Below are 21,327 nucleotides of genomic sequence, written 5' to 3'. Positions count from 1 at the left end.
CCCCATGCCCTCCATGCTTTCATTCTCTCCCCTCACCTGATAGCCAAGTGCAGTTTCCAGTGGAGGGATCCTAGGGATGGCAGAGCCACTGAGTGAAAGGAACCTGGATCCCCTCAATCCATATAGAATAGAAACACAAGCAAGAAATAAAGTTCTCAGTGATTTAAACCACTGTGATGTGCACTTGGTTTTGCATATAGCAATTCCTAGCCTGTCCAGCACAGCCTCATCTTTATCACCCAACAACTGTTAAGTCTTCAAGACTCCTAACCTCCCTGATTTCTCTCTCGCTCTTAATTTTGAGGAAACACCTTGTGTGCCTTCTCAGATTCTCTTGACTACCTTTTTCTTTCTCTCCTTTGGTCAGGTATGCATCCATATCAGGTCACTCCTCCCTTTTTGGACTTGTATGAAATAACACTCTTTAGAATAAGCAATCTCTCTTCCTGAGGGTCACCAAGGGGTCAGATGATGTAACCCAGTCATATAAAGGTAAAAACTCTCCATGGCATTTAACCAATAGGTAATTGGCGGAGACAGACTTCTCCTTTCTTTCTCCTAGGTGTGATTTATTCTTACCACGCTTCCCAAGAAGGTCTATGTGCTGAGTGAACACATCCACTAAGTCATCTGCATATCTCTTAGCGACTCATCATGCAATGAAGACCAGTGTTGTAAGATAATGCATTAAGTTGCTTTGTAACTTTTCTTGCATCACTAGCATTTTCCTTCTTACTTCAGATGCCTTGCATCTTTCAAAAAAAAAATAGCATCTCACTCCTTACCTCTCTCTATTTACTTTTACTCAGCATAAGTCCTCATCTGAGTAGACAAACCCTTTGAAGTCCAAGCACTTACCATCATTTCTGCCCCAGGGAAGTTTCAAAATGAGTTAACCTTCTTAGCATACAGCTGAATACCAGAAAAAATTAATAGAACCTAAAATCAGGTATTATTGGTATAATTTCATTATGTTATTATGATTTCCTCAAGATCAGAAATAACTATATTCAAAATTTAAATGAAACACATTTCAAAGTCAAATACTGGCCATGTGAGTTTTATAAGGAACATTTGTTCTCTTCCACCAATTCAGATGGTCAATAGCTTGTGCCATATAAAAAGAAAATAATGAATCCATTTCTTCTTTATTAGGCCAACTCCAGGGCGTTTCCTCACATAATTTTTACCATTGTCCCATAAGGTAGGTGTTACTATCCTCATTTTCTGCAGAGAAAACAGAGGCTCAGATGTTTGAAAAATTTGCATAAAATCACTTAAACCATCAGTTACTGAGATATAATCCACACTCAGAGTTGACATCCAAGTCCACGAAGATTTAAAAGATACGTTTACATTTATCAAGTACTTTTGAAAAAAAAGCAGAAGTATCTACATTATTTTGCTAAGGTGAACTCTTGTAATATATAGGATACCATAAAGAATACCAAAACAGTAAGTTACCCACCTCTGAATTGAAAGAATTAATTCAACTTTTGGAAAGCAACTTTAAACTAAAGCATAGTTTCCTCAGTAAAAAAATTCTGGCATACTTAATCAAGTAACAGATGCCATCTCAACGAACACAAAATATAAGAGCATTCTTCTTTCACTGGGCATTTGGCAACTTGTGAGAGAAATCAGGCAGCTGGGTCATAGCACAGTAAATTATTTAAAAGTCAAATATGCTCACCTCACACCATATGTCGAAACAAATTCCAGATGTAGTACTGAAAAGTTTAATATTTTGAAAATCAAGCCAAAGAAAATGAAAATAATATTGAATACTTATCAAACCAAAAGACAAAGAAATCATTTCCTGTGCTATGAATTTACAAAGAATACACAAAGGAAAGTAACAAATGTTACCATAACATTTGAAATGTTAATACTAAAACAAAAACAAAAACTGACTGCGAAATTTTTCAGCAAACATGGCATGGAATTAAAAGCTTGATTATATTTTTATGTGTATACAACATGGAACATTCAAACTCCTGATAGAAAAGTCACTAGGAATATAACAGATAGACTGGCAAGAGCTTAAACAGATAATTAACATTAAAAAGAAAAACAGTATCAGATGTAAATTTGAAAATATTTAAACTTTCTAGTAGCCAGAAAATATAAGTTAAAACAAATACTATTTGACATGCAAAACAACAAAAATAGGTAAGTAAATAAATGCCAAAAATGCTGGTACAAGTGCAGTGAATTGACCATCCCATTCATTCCTGATGACAACTTAAATAGGTACAATTCTTCTAGAGAGCAATTTGGCAAACACCTTGTCAACGTTATTCCCATTATTCATAGTCCAAGAAATCTAGCCTAAGGAAATCAGCAAAAAATATGGACAAAGTTAAATATAGGAAGGCCCAGTATTACACTAAGGACAAACAGAAGCAATTCGCTGTCTAACAGTAAGGGAATGCTTTAGGATATCTTCATAGATCTACTGGATACAATATCTGGCTGTTTTTAGAATGTTAACTGTAAAGACTGTTGAAGAAATGGAAATTAAGTATTTCCTGAAACAAAATTATGTGGCTCTATGCTTTTTAATTATTTATTATTATTATATTATTATTCTAAGTATCTTTTTAAATGCTTTCTTTAAAACTAAGTAGAATACATTAAAATTCTAATAGTAGTTGGATTCATGGATGTACTTTTTACATTTGTCCTGATTTTCAGATTTTCCCTAAGATCAGTTCTCTACATCTACATTTTTGTAAGATTTATATACCAAAACTGTTAGGAAAAAACATGCCTGAACACTGGGATAAGAAATAGCAGGATTAAGATAAACAGGGACAGACAATAAATGTCAATAGCAAATGGTTTCTAAGTATTGCCTCTTAACCAGCTGGATTCACATACACCTGCTGATTCCAGTAGGACACATGTATCTGCTGAGTGAAGGAATCATCTAAGTTAGAGAACATAATTAGGTCTAACCCTAAAACTCAGAAAATATCACTATCATGGTAAAATATGACTAAACAGAGCATTGTGATGCAAGCAGCAAAATTAAGTAATACAGCAAGTGATTTATGTTGAATTTATCTACATCACCTGGTGTTTTGTACACTTTTTTTTTAATGGAGGTGCTAGGGATTGAACCCAGGATCTCATGTATGTTAAGCATGCACTCTACCACTGAGCTACACCTTCCCCTTTTCTAAAAAAAAAAAAAATTTATTTTATTTCATTATTTTTTAGTGGAAAGACTGGGGATCAAACCTGGGACCTCATGCATGCTAAGCACATGCTCTACTACTGAGCTATACCCATCCCCCCTCACCTAATGTCTTGAAGAGTAGTGGCCCCAACTTGGCAAAATAGGTGCTTTTCAATAAAGAAATTGAAAAGTTAATTGAGCTGGCAGGTAGAGAGAGAGAGGGGATACATATAGATAAGCAGGCAGACAGAAGGACAGAAAAAGAAGTATCTCTTCTTTGTCTAAGTGTTTGTATATAGCCCCACCCCTCCAGGTGTTTACAACAATGTTTCTTGGCACTAAATTACTAGAAACAGCTCTCATTCAACCACAAGCCTGCACATCGCCTGGGCCTCAAGAATCAGTATGTGAAAGTCAAACTGAATTGAACCTGTTGATAAAGCTTGACAAATCTCATAAACAAAAGACAGTAAAAATGACTGATACCAGGCTTGGAACATGTTTATCTCCCTTTACATACAAGCCAAATGTTTTTTAGGACTTAAATGATATCTTGGAAACCAGGGAGTCCTCTGAGTCATCAGTATAGTGGTCTGCTTTCTCCACCCACTCTCCTCCCTACCCCTGCTGCCCTCAAGAGAACACCAGTAATAGCTACCATTTATTGAGCCACGTGTCTCCCACGTGCCAGGGACTTTGCATCTGTTACCTCATTTATTTCCAACCACAGCCTTGTAAGGCTGGGACAATGGCTCTCGGAGGGCTATCCACAGCTCTTGAAACACACTAGTAGCAACCCTTTCCTCCATGTGCTCATAAGACTAATTGGACCAGCTCTCAGAAATGCTGTGTGGAAACAATGTGTCAGGATTTATGATCTGCACAGTGATCTTCTCACACATCCTCTAACAGGTGATCAAAGAAAAGACGCAAACACAGAAATGAGGAGTAGATCGTGTTAGCAGAAAGAGAACAAGCCTCAACGTCATGAGCACAATTAAATGTGTTCTCGGTTCATGGTTCTGCTGTTCACTAGTTGAGCAATCTTAGTTACGTCACTGCAACTCTCCAACTCTCCAAGCCTTGGTGATCTCATATTCGCAAATCAGAATGACCACCATTTTAGTAAAGGCTTTTTTAAAATTTGAACAGAAATCGTATCAGACATGCTTAGGCAACCCCAGTTATACAGGGATGTTGTTGGAAATGTAGCTAAATTTCCTCAGAATTTTGGACCAGAAACTAGAAAGTTTTCAGGAACATCAATAGCCCCTTTCTGAGGCAGACACTCCAGAAAACACCAGAAGGTCTACATTTAAACCCTCATTTCACCAATTAGTTGTCTCATCACTTAAACTGATTTGGTAATAGTGCTTAACACAGTATGTGGCCCAAGGTAGTCATTCAATAAATAGGAGCTATTTTATCATTATTTTACCATCAGGATTAATTCAGTAATAATCCAGTAAATATTGGTGATATATTTACTTCACAGAGGTGTGAGAATATATTTCATAAATATACAAAAGCAGTCTAGAGAAATTATTGAATTTCAGCTCTTAGGGAAGTCTGCTTGAGTTCCAATTCCAACCCTACCACCTATTAACTGTTTGACTTTAAGAAAGTAACCATAGATTATGATAACACATTTGCTTAATGGTGAAGATTAAATGAGATAATATGTATACAAAGTTTACATTGATACCTGGCCAATTTAAATTAAATGTTCAATAAGTATCTGTTACAAAATTGTTGTTTTAAAAAGTTTGTGTTTAGGAATAAAAAATTCTAGGTAAACTAAAGGGATAGAAAACCTGAAAGAAATCCAAATTAGTGGGACAACTACAACAAAGCAGCATTTAATGGGAAAACTCGACCTAACTTTGCCCCTAGTCTGTCCTTGTTGTATTTCACTTTCCCTTTTCTTCTTTCCAGTCATCAGGAATAAAGAAATGACTAGTGACATCACTGAAATAGCTTACCAAACATTCTCGTGCAGCACCAGCACCACTTGGGAACTTGTTAGAAATGTACATTCTCAGGCACTTCCCAGACTCACTGGATTGAAAGCTCGTTGATGTGCACAGGACATGGGACGGCGGCGACAGGCTGCATTTCAACAAGCCCTCCACATGACCCTGAGTTATACTCAGGTCAGGGAACATTGCCTGCATATTAGAATCACCTGTGGAAATTAAAAAAAATATATATATATATATATATATATATTGATGTCAGGGCTCTATCCTAAAACAGTTGAATAAAAATCAATGAGGAGGGGGTCAGGACAGCAATAGAGATATTTTTTAAATATAACAAAAACTTTCCCCTATAGTCAGAAAGAGAATCACTGCAATAATCCATTCCACGCAATCATAGTGCAGTGGCTCCAAGGCCATCACCTTGGATGTCTCTGAAAAGCATGAGGCTGGAGGTGGAGCTGGTTTTAAGTATCTCCAAACCTCATATTATAGATACTTGAACACTAAGATCTCCCCTGTTCTCATTTCAGGGTTAACACTTCCTCATGTGCATCTGATCCCATAAGGGAACCAGTTCTTAGATCTTTCATTCCTACTGACAGAAATCTCAGCAACCCAGAAGATTTTTAAGCAAAATTTTATACATTAGACAAATGCAATTTCAGACATTGGCCAAATGAAGTGGATAACAGGACAAGGAGGAGGGGATGCTTACCACTGTTTCATTTTAATTACCCAGCCTATTTTCTCAGCTACAGTGAATTACAAAGCATTGATCATTTATTATATTGAGTGGCATACCTTAATGAATACTAACTCATTTCAAACCTTTTTGGCAAACCCCAGAATGAACTGAACTAACTCTGTATCATTATGAGAACAGCCACTCAGCAGCAGCAAAGGTGCTAATTGGTACAGTTAAGAGCAGTGAAAACACACCCTGCAAAGATATTTGGAGGCAGAAAAATGGAAGCACATTGTAACATGGCCTAGAATGATAAAATTTCTATTATGTCATGCAACAAAAATAAAGCCATTTTAATAGACTCATGTCAAAGGACCCATGTCTCCTGCTTTGAAAACAAATGTGCTGGCTTCCAGTCAACATTTCCAGGGCTTACCAGCAGGAGGTCATTACCCTTTGACAATGTTCAGTTACACAGACATTATCTCCAATTAACAGGTTTTAACTACAAGGATTTCTCTCTTATTGAAAATAGTATTTTTTAAAATAAATAACTACAGAAATTATTCAGTAATCTTGTCTCATTGGCTGGGACTGGAATGATTACATTTACTGCTATAAACACACACACACACAAACACACATCTGAGTCAACAGAGTACTTTTGGTGTCCCTGAACTCTTTCAAAAGCATGGTAAACAAATATTCTAAATATCCTAATCTGTACATAAATAGTTCATAAAGACATCTTTATTCATCTCAGAAAAACCTCCAAAACAAACAACAACAACAGAATACAAAAAAAAAAAAAAAAAAAAAAATCCTTCCCTATGTTGATGTAACCAAAACATTCTGGGTGTTTCAAATTTTCAAAATAAAGTAAATACAAAGGACACATTTATCAATTGTAATACATTGTGTTTCTCATCTCACTGCAGAAGGTATTATGGAGTTCTGGATGAGGGCCAGAAGCTCAGAGGAGAATTTTTAACACCCTCTCAATAGACACATTTATGGCTTTTAACTACACAGAGTACTGGTCTTATCAGTGCATAGCAGGGAAATGATTAAAATATTTCAGGCGAACTTAAACTTGGTTGTCCTTAGGTAGAAATGAAGCATCATTCTGGGCTGAAACTCCAATTATATAAGATAGGAAGTCACAGAAAGACATCAGATTCGTACACTGTCAGTCTACACGGCAGATGGTAGTGTCTGGCAATGCCTTTTTATAACAGAAAATATTATTATAAAAATATCCACAGAAGACATTTTTAGTTCTTTGACTTAATATGTGGAAAAATTAGAGATTTCTATAGAAATTAAAGGTTTAATGCCCAACAGTATGAAACAGTAATTTTCTTTGAAATCTATGCATTAACTATTCTGTCATTTCTTAGAGAACTTTTTCCAGTTGGAAGTCATCTGGTATTTTCATACCTCACTCTCTCTCTCCCTTTCTTGCTCTCTCTCCCTCTCAACCACTTATTTAAATTCAACCTAAATCTATATGTTTTTATACAACAGCTAAATCACTCCATAGTGTGTTGTGGTGGGCAGTAAATCACATTTTAGTCTTCCCCGATGTTATTACAAAAGAATTGCCTTTATCTCAAAGGGGATATTTCCTTATAGATGAGGTTTCTTGCAGGTAGAATTCTCCTGAGAGCTACACTTTTGAGTGGCATGTTCTTAAGCATATTGCATTATGTGTCAGTACAATTAGCATATTCTTCCGGATTGTAAAAAGTAACAATAGCTGACAGCTTAATTTGTAGGGAAATGGTCTGTAAAACTATCTAAGAACTAGGAAACCCAGTCCTTTTGCAGAACAAGCGGGAATAGCAGTTTTTGCGATCCTGGTTTGAAAACGGAGGAGGCTTAGGCTCCCAGGTGGATAGACTACTCCTGTCTTATACTGAGATACCGCGGTCAGTGTGGATATTGCTTGGGGAGCAGAGGAAGCCCCAGGGGTGGCTGAAAGAGAGGGAAGAGAAATGGAAATATCCCAGCCTGATTTGGGTAAAGTACACAAGTTGTATCACTATAGCGATAGAAATGTCCCCAAAGATTTTCAAAGAATCTTACTAGCTGGAAAAAGATCTGTGTTCTCAGAAACGTTCTATTGCAGCAGCATGCGTTCTCCAACTAACAAAGCACTGAGTCTGGTTCTTCCCACCAGAATGAGCCTGGCAAGGTGGGCAGTGAGCTCCACTGCATAACTGGACACAGATTCAGAATGTGCAAAACCCACTGTCAGGTAGAAAACCACAACACAGGCAAAAGAGCCACAGCCAAAAACCACTATTTTGGAGAATTTTATGAAACACCATCTGTTTCCTTTGTGTCATTTACATTGCTAAAGTATGACGGACAGTATGATTTTTCTAACTTTGATACTTATGAAAAGGGTAACTGCATAAAAATGAAATTAAATATACAATCATAGATATATGACTCCTTTTCTTCGAGATATTCAAGAAGCACCAGAAGGACTTGGTTCTTCCAAATGCTTTAGTTTAGTAAGGATGTCCAGATAGGCTCTCAGAGCCTGGTCTCATAGTGGACTGGACTCATTCCACAGCAGTCAATCAATTGTTTGCTGAGACCCACAGGCTGAAAGTACTTTGTGATTGAGGTACAAAGAGACATGAAACTCATTCCCTGTTTGAAATATAGGTGACAAGCAGAGAGGTGTGCACATAGTTAACTGAATGTAACATAAGTTCTTGAGTTATTATTTGATAAATATCAAGATAGTGTAGGCAACAGAAACTAAAATACTCGGGAGCATATGTTCTATTTCCAAATGCTATGAACCTCTCTGCTAGAGTCCACGTGAACTCCCATTCATTTTTATATCAAACTTGTAACACTTAGCTAACATGTTAAAAGTCAGAAGCTGTGGTTGGTTCATTAAGGCAAGTGCTATTCATGCATCTCTGTATAATCAGAATGTAGCACAATATATTGAATCACAAAACATGAGAAAATAAATGCTCTTTTAAAAAGTCCTTGATTTAAAAACACGGAGGACATGTAATAATCTCTTAGTAATGCTGAGTAATATAACTGTTTTAGTTATTTAGTTGTAGAAATATGAGTGAACTAAAACAAATTTCATTCACTAACACCGCCAACATACAAGAAAGTGGAAGGTGTAAGTCACATTCTAATTTGTTCAGGAAATAGTGAAGAAAAAAATATAAATACCATTCTCTAATTATTCATTAAATTCATGTTAATGTAATTCTGTTCATAGAACTATTGAAGGGACAATGAAATGTAAACTTTATCTTACTAATTAACTATCCTGGAACTCAATCTTGTACACATAATATTGATGAATTAGAGTCAGAAGAATTTTTGGACATTTGGTGGATGAATAAATGTTGAGCCCGTATAGTCTTTCAAAATACAAACATAAGCCTATGGTTGTATATTTAATTTCATTTTTACACAGCTATTCTTTTCATAAGTACCAAACTTAAAAAATTAACCTGTCCATAACACTTTAGCAATGTAATTGACCCAAAGTAATGACAGGTATATAGATATATAGATAATGTAGTTATAGTTATATATACATATATATGTACATGTGCATGTAAGGGACAGAAACAGAGACAGGGAGAGAGAGGTATGACTATAAATGCACTATAATTTCAAATGGAAAAAGAAATGGGAAATTCCAAAATGCAATATTCCCTTTCTACATCCAAACATTCAAACTGCCAAATTCTACCACTTTTTCTTTACAAAATTTCTAAAATCCATCTGTTCCATGATGAAATATACATTTTATCCTACCCATTTCAAACATATCAACTACCTCATTTCTTACATCACAGGCTCCCTGAATGCAGGGATATGCTAAACATGTGTCTGGTCAAGCCAAAATTATGAAATGGGTAGAACAGGCCCTTCTCCTTCCCCCTCCTTATCTTTGCCCGACTGTCACTTCCACCCTGTCCCCTGATTGTCGATGCTTTCAGGCTTCCGTCTGGCTTCCTAGAAAGCCCATGTGTTCCCCTTCAAGGCCAACGCCCTCTAGTTCTGTTTGTAGTTTTCTCTCTCTCTCTACATAGTCTCCTCATTAAACCCACAAATCGGATCTCAATTTAGAACATACTTCAGTTTATTACATAAATTACAATGAAATGTTAATAACTGTAAGGATGTAATCAGCTCCTAGAGGTTTTTCTATTTTAAATGTTGACTATTTCTCAATAAACAAAGTATTCATTTAGCACTGACTTGGCACTGGCTATGTAGCATTGGCTGAGTGAGACACAAAAGATATATAACAGATTGTCTCTATTCTTAAGGACTTTAACACTGTTTGCATGTGTGGAGATATTGCTAATATGAAACACTTTGAGCTAAGCTGTCAATCTCTCATTCCAATATAATTGGAATTTTCAGTTGGAAGCATTCAGGGTGGGATGGAGGAGGTAGAAAATCTTCAGGAAGGCCATGAGTCATTAACAGAACTCTGGGAAATATCCTGGATTTGACAAGGCAGAGCCAATGATTAAGGTCATTTTCAAAGCTGGAAAGAGTATGAGAAAAGGGACAGAGATAGGAAAACAAAATAACCTGTGCAAGGGACTCTCTAGAGGCTAGGCTTCACCCCTAGGGACAAAGTGGATGAGAGCCACATCTATCAGGAAAGTGCACCACCAGGCAGTGAAAAATAAACTCAGGTAGGCTGGATGGAATGTTCATTTTCTACCGTCGCTTTCCTTTCTGGAGATTGTAGGGAATAACCCTTTGCTTTACCTTTTCCAGCATTGAGAGGCTGCTCAAATTCTTTAGCCCCACCCCCACCCCAAGATGGCCAAAACGTCATCTCTGGAACCTGGGAACAGATTACCTACATGGCAGGTGAGACTTTATAACCATGATTAAGTTAGGAACTTTGCTATAAAAAGATTATTTTGGATTAGCCAGCTCAATCTTATCACATAGGTCCTTAAAAATCAGTGAAACTTTCCCAGTCAGGATCAAAAGGAGATATGACCACAGAAGAATGATCAGATAAATGAACTATTTCTGGCTTTCAAGTCAGAGGAAAGGGGCCAAGAGCCAAGGGATGTGGGCAGTTTACAGAACCTGGAAAGGCAAGGAAATATGCTGCCCCCTAGAGCATTCCAAAAGGGACAACAGCCCAGTCCAATAGCTCAATTATAGCCTAGCATCAGAATTCTGACCTACATAACTGCAAGATAAAAAATCTGTGTTGTTTTAAGCCATAGAAAAGAATAAGCTTACCTAAGTGCTGAAATAAGTGGATACTGTCTGCAAATAAAAAGCATCATACTCTATTCAAATTCCTGTTCTCCTGTTTAACAACATTTGCTACCTCCGTGTTGGGAGATAAGAAAGAGCCCAATAAACTACTGTAAATTTATTTTTCTTGATTCCAAACTGTAATTTTTCTGAAGCCTTTCATAGATTTGTAGTGAAGTTGTCATAAATGTAGTACGTCACACTCTCATAAAAATATAACAATCAATCTTGCAAAAATAACATTTCTAGAACGAGAAAATCTTTCAACAAATCACTCTTCAAATAAACAATATTTGTTACTGTTTTTGCTTTTTTTATGAAGAAAATGAGACACAGTGAAATTAAGTTATTTGAGATCTTTAAGTTAGTGAGTGACAAAACCAGCATCTGACCTTGGGTCCCTCCAGCTCTTCATTACTGCACCAGCAGAAGCATTTGTTTTCTTAGAATGTGATAGTGTTCTTCCGCCACAGGGGAACTGTCCCCTGACTGTCTAGTACATTTTATTTTCAAGTCACGCAGAAAAGAAAGGAGAGGTAAGTGAAGAGAATCCAACACAGAGGGTTTTGCAAGTTTGGAGGGTTTATACGGCCGTAAACTCAAAAGACAATCCACATAGGCCAAGTCATCTCTGCCCTTTGTTACAAACGAAAGTATAGAAGTCATTCCAAATTAGGAGTCTACTCCTGTGCTATCTTTAGAAAGCCCACTATACCAGCCATAGAGCTGGCCTCAGATCTCCTTTCAAGGAGGACTTGCTGCAGGAGTGCTGTCAGCCAACAACCTTGTGATGCAGCACCTTTGGAGTCCACCCAGGTGTTCACTGGAAGAACACACTTTTCATAGGCAGTTCCAGCCAGTGATGGCTGGAATGAGAAGTTTGAGGAGCTGGCCATCTTTGCCCATCACAGACCCCTCTCATGGTCACTCTCTCCTCTCCAGCTCTTCGTGAGCCTGCTGCCACTTTGTCAGGGCAGCACTGTTTTCTGAGACTCTTTCCATCCAGTCCTCCATCCCACCTCCCTCATTTCGTAGAGGTCAGACATGCATCACAATCTGAAGTTTCCCTTCTCTTTCTCCCTCTCTCCTTCTCTTCAATGCTTATTACCTCCAGGACATCTTTTGCACTTGTACCTCACCTGCACATATGATTACAAAGCAATCCTATCATTATAAGGAGTTCAGGAGTCAACTTCCCTCCAAAAATAAAACACACTTTAAAGTAACAAGGCTACTATGTCTCCTATGCAGCTCAGCTGCTGGTGTCCAGGATTTTCTGCTCAGCAGGTGGCCACCTGGATGCTTAGTCAATGTTGTTCCATGGGAGCATCGTAGGAGAGCAACACTGGTGGCAACAAGACTGAAAACTATCTATAAATACTTTCAATCTCCTTGCCAGAAAAGCTGGTGTGTTCTGTTGTTTCCTCCATACCTGCAAAGAACAACCTGTGCCTTTATTTCCATCTGCTGCTTGTGAGAAAATCAAACCTGTGTTTCCTCACTAAGTGTATTTCCAGCCTTCACTGATATTAATACAGCCTGTCCCCCTTTCATTTTATTAACCCAGGATGAATTACAAGCTGCCAGAAGAGGCATCACATCTACCGCACATCTGAGATCACTTCGAGATTATGATCTCTTCCCCCAAAATAATTCTAATGCTACTTATAAAAATAATTATGCACATATGCAAGTGATTGGATTTTACCTGAACCATTTCCTAGTTCTATTATAAACCTTTGTTTTTCCTTGGCTTGCAACATGGCATATGTGCTTTTTTTAATACTCTGGTAAAGCAACTTGACAGTTGGTAGCTGTCTGGCTGTTTATTCAACATATGTACCACTTAATGCACAGGTCTCAGTGAGACGGTCCCCGAAGTCGATCCAACTGGGATAAAAGTCAACAAATGGAGCTTTGCAGGGAGTGCATTTACTTGGGGAGAGTTAAATATTTGAAAGGTGTTTAGCAGTTAAGCTTTAAGCCTAATGCCATAAGAATTTACAGGGTCAGGATCTCCCCCAGCACAGCACAGACTCCATTTCACATAGGAGCTCCATATGTTAGGAAATCACCTTTTTAATTAGATCTCTGTAGCCTTGTTCTAAGTTACCACTGTCACAAGTCTTGGATAAAATCCAATTCTCAGGAAACCTTTCAGTAAACAGTTAGCTGTAGGTTCTCACAAGAAGATATTGAGACAGACTCCCAGATTGCAAGTGATTTTAAATTAGCTGCTCTGGAAAGTGGGTGGGTGTGGTGTTATTTCAACATCCTCATCTGTTACCTGAGCCTGTTCCCCAAAGAAAACAAAATGCGCTCAGTAGTTCGCATTTCTGAAAGTGGAATTGGCTAGGGAGTTCTGTGGCCTATTCTGGCCTGTCTGGACTAGCAGATGGGATACAACAGAAATCCCCAGCCCGTTTTGGCCATTAGGACTGCCGGAGTGTGAATTCATCAGAGAAGTAAAGGTTCTTGAAATTTTAGAAACGATCAAGGGAGAAGGAAGTGAATGGAAAGTTATATATGAGGAGCTATTTTGCACCGTCTGTTAAACAGATTTTCAGGTACCATCCTTCCAAAAACCCTCAAGGGAAAGCACTACTAATATTTTCACTTTTTAGATGAAAAAATAATTGAGGCTTAGTGGCCAAAGACTTTCCCAAGGACAAACAACAGTACCAGTCAGGTTCTAGTCCATTCGTGGATGAAACCAAAGTCCTGTTCTTCACCAGCATGGTACACTGCCTATCAGGAGTATAGTCTATAATGAAGATGTCTCAAAACTTTTGTAGAAATTGCAGGGATACTCAAAATGAGGCTCTTTTGGCCCTGGAGTTAGCCTAGGCTCCAGAGATAAATTAACTTCTAAAGTCATCAATTCTCAAATTTACTCTATCGGTATGATAGTGTGGTATATAATAAAAATATGTAGGGGGGGAGGGTAATAGCTCAGTGGTAGAGTGTGTACTTAGCATGCACAAGATCCTGGGTTCAATCTCCAGTAACTCTATTAAAAACATAAATAAATAAGTGAAAAATAATTAATAAGTAAATACTTAAGAAGAAATACATATGTGGTCTTAGTCCTTGGTTCCTGGATCACAGCTCCCAAAATCCTTAGAATTGCCTAAGTGTTAAGAGTGATAAGGTTGTCTCCTGTTATACTAATAAATGGCTTTTGGAAACTGCTGAAGGATGGAGGCTGGTTGCCAGTGAAGCCAATTCTGTGACTGGAGGGTTAGAACTTTTGGCTCCACGTCCCACCTCTGGGAAAGGGAGAGGAGCTGGAGATGGAGTTCAATCTCCAGTGCTCAATAATTTGATTAATTATGCCTGTGTAATGAAGCCTCCATTAAAAACCCAAAAGACGGGCTGGGGAACATGCAGAGGTGCTGGGGGAGTGCTGCTCCCGCAGAGGCCATGGAAGCTCTGTACTCTTTTCCTGTGTCTTGGTCTCTGCATCTCTTCCAGCTGGCCATTTCTGGGTTATACTGTTTTGTTAGTGATCTAACAAGTAAAATGTTTCTCTGAGTTCTATGAGCCTCTCCATCAAATTAGTTGAACCCAAGGAGGAAGTCATGGCAACCTCTCATTTATAGCCAGTCAGTCAGAAGTACAGGTAAAACCCTGGACTTTCAGTTAGCATCCTAAGTTGGAGGGGTTTTTTGGGACCTCCAATTTGTAGCCAGTCAGTCAGAAGTACCAGTAACAACCTGTGTTATGGGGGTTTGGTGTGGAGCAGTCTCCTAGGACTGAGCCCTTAATCTGTGGAATTGGACACTACCTTCAGGTAGAGAGCATCAGAATTGATTTGAATTGTAGGATATGCAGTTGGTGTCCTGGAAAGTTGCTTATCTGGTGTGTGAGGGAACCATTCCTCTACCACCACCACCAACTTGGAATTTCGGGGAGCAGAATACAAAAGAATCAGACAAAAAATGTTTTCTTCTCCAAATTCCCATGGTCCTCCCATATCCGGGATCACATAGCTGACACTGGGGCACAACCAATCATGTTTGGCTACTCAGTGAGTGTCAAGCTCCCCCCCTCTTGGCAGCTGCCACACAACCAGGCAGACCAGGTAGACCTAGAGTTTTGACCCTTTCTCTCTATTGTTAGATTTGAATAAAGTCCCTTAGCTAAGGACATGGGATCTGGTACACCATGTTTTGCATCCAAAGTGGTTAGCATGCAAAGAAACTGGATGATACAACTTGGAAATGCTGGAGAGTTAACTCACTATAAGGAAAACATTGACCAATGGAAAAAAGAAGACACGAAGGAGCCCAGAAGACAAATTTCTTCTTTCCTGCATCAACTCACATGGATTATTCTATGCAGGATGCCCAGGAATATACTGTGTGCCAAGTAGTTTCCCCTGCCTGGCACCATCACGGCTCAATGTACAGCAAGAGTCAGACATAGAAACACAGCATTTCATTTATCTTCCACATCCTTTCCTCATCTCATTGCCCTTATTCTATACTCTCCTTGTCTTAGGTTTGCACAAATGAAATAAAACACTGGCACTTAATCCTCACCTCAGGCTCCATATTCTAGGGAAATTGGCAAGCAAAGCCACTTCGTGAATTTAAGAATTACTACATGGGATTGTTAAACATGCAGATTCCCTAGTGTTGACCTTCTCTGTGTTAAACATGGAAACTTCTGGATCATTATTTAATTACAGATGTTATCTTTCTTTCATATTAATCTATGCATTTAGATGGTATTCTGTGGAATAACTCAATTTGCCCGAGTAGTAAGTTTTTGTTTTCCTCCTCCATGCTAAGAAAACTACCAATTGTGTTAGAGTCAGATACATGTTTTGAAACAAGCAATGAAATCTGATTGGTCTAACTCAGTTATAACAGCACTGTTTCCAAATTTCGAAGTCTCTCTTGAAGTGGGGTGCCACCTGTCCCAGTGGACAGGATGGTTCTGAAAAAATTTTGCCTTAATAATAAAGAAGGATAGATGAGGCTGGCTTGGAGTCTGACCTTTTCCCAACCCTTCTTTCCTAAATGTCAACATGATGCCTGGAGATGCAATACCGTTTACATTTACCCACCAGCTTCAACAGGATATGTGACCATATGTGACAGGAAGAGGAGGAGTCAACATGGTGAGGACAGTGGAGTAGAAAGATAGAATTGTGGGTCTGGACTTCTTACAATGTGGAAAAACAATCAAAAACTCTGTTTGCTTAAGCTATTTTACTTAGGCTTCCTGAGACTTAGAGCCAAATGCATTAGTAACTGATACAGATTCTTAGTTTTGTGCATTAGGTGAACAGCCTCTTAAAATCCATGATTTCACATGTGGAATTTATCTAACAATGACACTGACTTCAATCCCATAAAAACTGGAAAATTTTTAAAAAAGAAAACTCAACTAAGATAGCAGAGAAGTGGAATGTGCAGTGAGTTGATATATCACATAACCCACTTATTATCAACACAAGTGCAGGATAAATTGTATTTTCCCTACTTTGCAAATAAGAATTGCCATCTAAGGAAGAGCCAAATATTTTTTCTTTAGTATTATAATTAAATGGTTGAACTAGTATTTAAGCACAGGATTATGAGGTTTTAATATGTGTATTTTTGCCAGTATAAAGCTTTCCTTCCTAAATGTATATTTGAAACAGTGATGAAATTTTTAATAATAGTTTTACATTAATTGTTATAATGAGATCAAACAGGTTTTAGAAGCACTAGCTCTAATTCTACATTATTTCCAAGAGTTATAAATCTTCAAAATTAAAAAAATAAATAAATTTACATTTATTTCAACAGGGAGCCGCTTCCCAAAGAAGACCTATCAGTGTGTTGGGAAACATCAGTATTACAAAGAACAAAGTTTGGGAAAGTGGTATCAGCACAGTTACATGGGTTTATTCATTATTTATGTAAAGTACTAGAGTCCATCACTTACCATGATTTATATACACTACACACACATAAGTATCTCTATCTATCTATCTAGATATCTATCTATCCATACATATATTACATACATCCAAAAATCTTTAGGTTTCATTCTAAGAAGGGGCCAAATGTCTTTTTTTGTATAACACCCTATGTACCTCAATGTATTAATACACATTTAACTCCAGTTCCTTACTGTACTTAATAGAAGTTCACAAGAAAAAAAGAAAAAAAACAAGTATAGGAAGGATTTACTAACTTGTTCAAGGTGACAAATGAAATTTCTGCTTTCAGTTTATTCTTCCAGTCACTGGACAATCCTTCTGTAGTTTACTTAAACTAATTTTTGAGTTGTGGAAGGTGAGAAGGGAGGAAAAAAAGTAGATAAAATTTAATTTCAAAGGATAATTCTACTTTTCTCTTTTGGGTAAAAGAGGAAATAACAAAAATATGGTAGTATGAAACTATCACTTGAAAGAAATCATCTACGTTTAAGACTAATTAATTGTCAGCATTTCAATTAGCATGGATGTTGCTTGTTTTCAGCTTTGCAAGTTTACTACAACAGTCATATGGTCAGAATGGTGATGGAGCTCTTATTTTAATTATGAGTTTTGCTTCTGCAGAAAGAAAAATGTAGATTTATCATGCTCTAATAGATAATCAAAGGAGAAGAGTTCAAACTCTCAATAGTACAATGAAATCTCCCCCAAACAGACCTTTTCCTTTTAAGCACCAGATCAATAAATGACCCCTTTGATCAGAGAACAAACTAAAACCTCCTCTATATTTTGCTTGTTACTTTCATTTCTCCTTCAAGAAAAGATGAAGCCACTTAAGCAGCAGACCACAAAAGCACTGTGGCACTTTCATCCTAGTAAAGAGTTCAAAAAGTAAATAAAACTTTTTGGAACTTATCTTGAAGAACAAAGCTAGCACCCAGTGGCTCAATATGCCTTTGGGTTAGGGGTTTATTCAGAGCATCAAGAATCAGTATTTCCATCTAGACATACAGGTGATCTAAATAGCATTCATAGGACTTTAAAAGCCTTTTTGAAATAAAAAGTAGAGAGAACTACAAAAGTATAAATTCTAAGTTTTCCTACATTATTCCTACTTTGTAGAGCATTTGGTCAGAATTGGGGTGCCAGGACATCATATAGCAATCACCTATGAAAGGATACACTGGTCCCCATGGCCGTGGCACAGGAATAGACTAATGAGAACCCAGCAGCATGCCTCTCCTTTTCAATTAGCTTTCTGTCCATTTTCACAGGAAGCCATTGGGTGGGGAAACTTTGTGGGTATTTGCCACCCCCCCCCAGCAGAGCCTCATCTTCTCTTAATCTACTGAAATACAAACTAATTAAAGGAAGTGTAAATGCTGAAAAATAAAAAGAAAGGATACATGGGTATATCTGGCAAGGACTGATGCACACATTGGCAGCAAAACTGGATATTTTGGTGGAAAATAAATGGTTAGGGAAGAATAAAATATCTAACTCTCTGTAAGGCTGACATTTCTATTTTTTATGAAGTGATTTGGGGCATTCTGGGCATAATGGGATAAGGAGATTAAATTGTGAATAATATTAAGAAATATTACTCTTGAATGTATTTTAAATGTGAGGACAAAGTACAAAATCTCTCCCTTCCTCCACCCTCTGGCACATTGCCAAATTAAGGAAGTATTCACTGGGTGGGTGGTTTATTTGGTTCATATCCGTATCACTGAATAGGCAAAGCTACCGAGAATACAGTTGAGCTTAAGTTCCACATTTTGATCACCTGCTATTTATTTCCTTTTGGCCCTAAGATGATTCAATACCTGTTTTGCTCTCACAGTCACAGTTAAATTCACCCACACAATTGAAATCTAGTTGGAAAGAAAAAAGAAAAAAAAAACTTAGCTATTTCTATGGAAAATGTGCCCTAAGGAAAAAAAACCACTCTAATGTCAGAACAAAAAAATGACAATTTTGTATTTGAGCATTTCTTACTGGAAATGTTAATTGCAAAATGTGCCAGCTAAGATTTGCTCTGTAGTTATCAGCACATGTGTATCTCATTTGCTCCTTTGTCTTGCTGCAGTCGGAGTGAGTGATGTTCTTGAATTATTGCTCTTTCCAAATTCTTTTTCCTTCTACTTCCCTTGCTTTACTAGTTCTCAGGTTTCAGTCTCCATTGTTCCCTTCCTCTGGTACTCCTCCTGGAATTCTAGCTTTGTAAAACACTGTCGTGAAAGGTTGCAGGATTTTTTCCCCTCCACTTGTATACTGCCAAGGGACTCTTTTTGAAGGCCTTACTTTCACCATCAGGAACTAGGGAGGCAGACCCAGTGGCCTTAAGGGATTTAATTAGAGTTCACCAAGTTAGAATCTCCAAGCTCTCAAAGACCTAATTTAAATACAAGTTCGCTCATTTTTTCAACTATTTCTTAGACTGTTATTAAAATTTCAGGTTATTAAAGGGAACATCCTGCGTTCTGCAATACCCAGAAAATAAACCTGGGTTATGCAGAATCTCAAACATCCTCCAGGTGCAAATGCAAAATTCTGCCAATTGCTAGGAAAGTAATAAGGAATAAGCATATAAATTATGGAAACTATTGTGGAATTGTGTTGATCATTATCAGTTACATTTATATGGGTAACATCAGTTTTATAGGAAATAATCATTGGCAGCAGATCAGTGAGAGAAAATATGTAATTTAATGTATTTGTGGTCAGTTGTCCTATTAGTACCTTGTATAAAAATGATTATTATTATGACTCTTTAATTTAGGTGGTGGTGTATTCCTTTTCTTAAGCTGTCAGCCAGAACCCTTGTTAAAAGCTGATGACAAATCACATCAATTTATAAAAACTTTCTGGTCAATCAAATCTCTGGAGCACACAGTTATGATAGGAGAGCCATGTATAATGTAATTTCTGATTGACAACATTGCAACTTAATGAGAAAAAAAAAATGCTGGTCTTTTTTTGCCCTTTCCTTTCTACACTAAGAAATGTGTCTTAATTAGACCTTCTAACCAGACACTGACTTAAAACATGAATTGACTACACTTTGACGTCAAAAATTAAACAACTAACTACATTAAAATCCACGTAGCTTGGCATGAAGAAGAACAGGGCGACACTGGTAGGTACCGCTAAGCCAGGGGTCACATAAATCAGACAAATGGGCAAAAAGAAAAGCTAATAGGTCTTCCAGAGCATTTAATGATTTAAAGATCACTCAAACAAAATGGAAGAAATTCATAGAGGGCAGAGACATGGAAAGAAAATGAATGCTTTGCCACCTCAATTTGATTCGGGGTGTAATTTATAAAACACTTCAACATTGTTTTGTTGCTTTTTTTTTTTTTTCCCTAATCTCCACCAGAAAACTCCTTAGTGAAATAATTGTGAGAACTCTGTAACAGCCATTGTTTTCAGGTATTTCTCAGCTTACATCCCTTAGTGTTATCATATAATTAGTATATTAGCTTGCTCAAAGTTAACTTCCACTACAGCTTCAATAAATGGATTAAAGATCTCGGTCTTTCAGAGAGCTAACTGGTGAGACACAAAGAATTTAGGTCATCTCTACACTTTGGATTTTTTATTATTTATATGCTTTTAGATGGCATAAAATCTTAGGTACTTCTCCATCTAGTATTTCAATCATTTCATTCTTAAAAAAATAGCAGTAAAGTTACAAATATGAAATATTTTATGCCAATTTATACTATAAGTCAAGTCATATTTTAAACCTGATTAGTTTTTGGCATTACTGAACAGAAAAATAGTAAAATTATCATCTTATAAAAGCACACTAATTCTCACTTACAACATTACAAGACTAGTTTATTGGTATGAATTCACACGAACTTCCCAAGATGAGATATTTTTCATAATTTAAAATTTTAAAGTTACGGTTTATAATGATCACCCTGGAGCAGTAAAGGAAAATCTGTTTCTTTAGTAGATGTGTTAAAAATTCTTTCCATTTGCTTTCCACCAAAAGATCATGCTTAAGTACTTCCATTAAATATAAAATAGAAAATATTTTTCAGGTTTGCCTTATTATTTAATGAAATTCAAAATCAGTTTGCAAAGGCAATCGCCCCATTCCCCCAACCCTCCAAAAAATCTTGTCATTTCATGACAAACATAGATTTCCTGAGAGATGGAAAACATTCACTGTGAAAATTGCTATATTTATCCTTGAGACATATTTGGTAAAATTCACTAATTTGCCCAGTGCATA

General features: G+C 37.2%; 1 long non-coding RNA gene across 1 annotated transcript in view; it reads right to left on the bottom strand.

The window, feature by feature from the left end:
• Nucleotides 1–21,327, bottom strand: part of LOC116152081 (uncharacterized) — a 101,808-nt gene that overhangs the window by 59,888 nt on the left and 20,593 nt on the right. The window contains exon 2 of the long non-coding RNA XR_004135655.2: nt 5,167–5,369. This is a non-coding gene — a long non-coding RNA (uncharacterized LOC116152081). The remainder of the gene's footprint in view (nt 1–5,166; nt 5,370–21,327) is intronic.

Source organism: Camelus dromedarius, chromosome 3 (assembly GCF_036321535.1).
Source record: "Camelus dromedarius isolate mCamDro1 chromosome 3, mCamDro1.pat, whole genome shotgun sequence".
Taxonomy (NCBI): domain Eukaryota; kingdom Metazoa; phylum Chordata; class Mammalia; order Artiodactyla; family Camelidae; genus Camelus; species Camelus dromedarius.
This window is presented reverse-complemented; position numbering and strand designations above follow the sequence as displayed.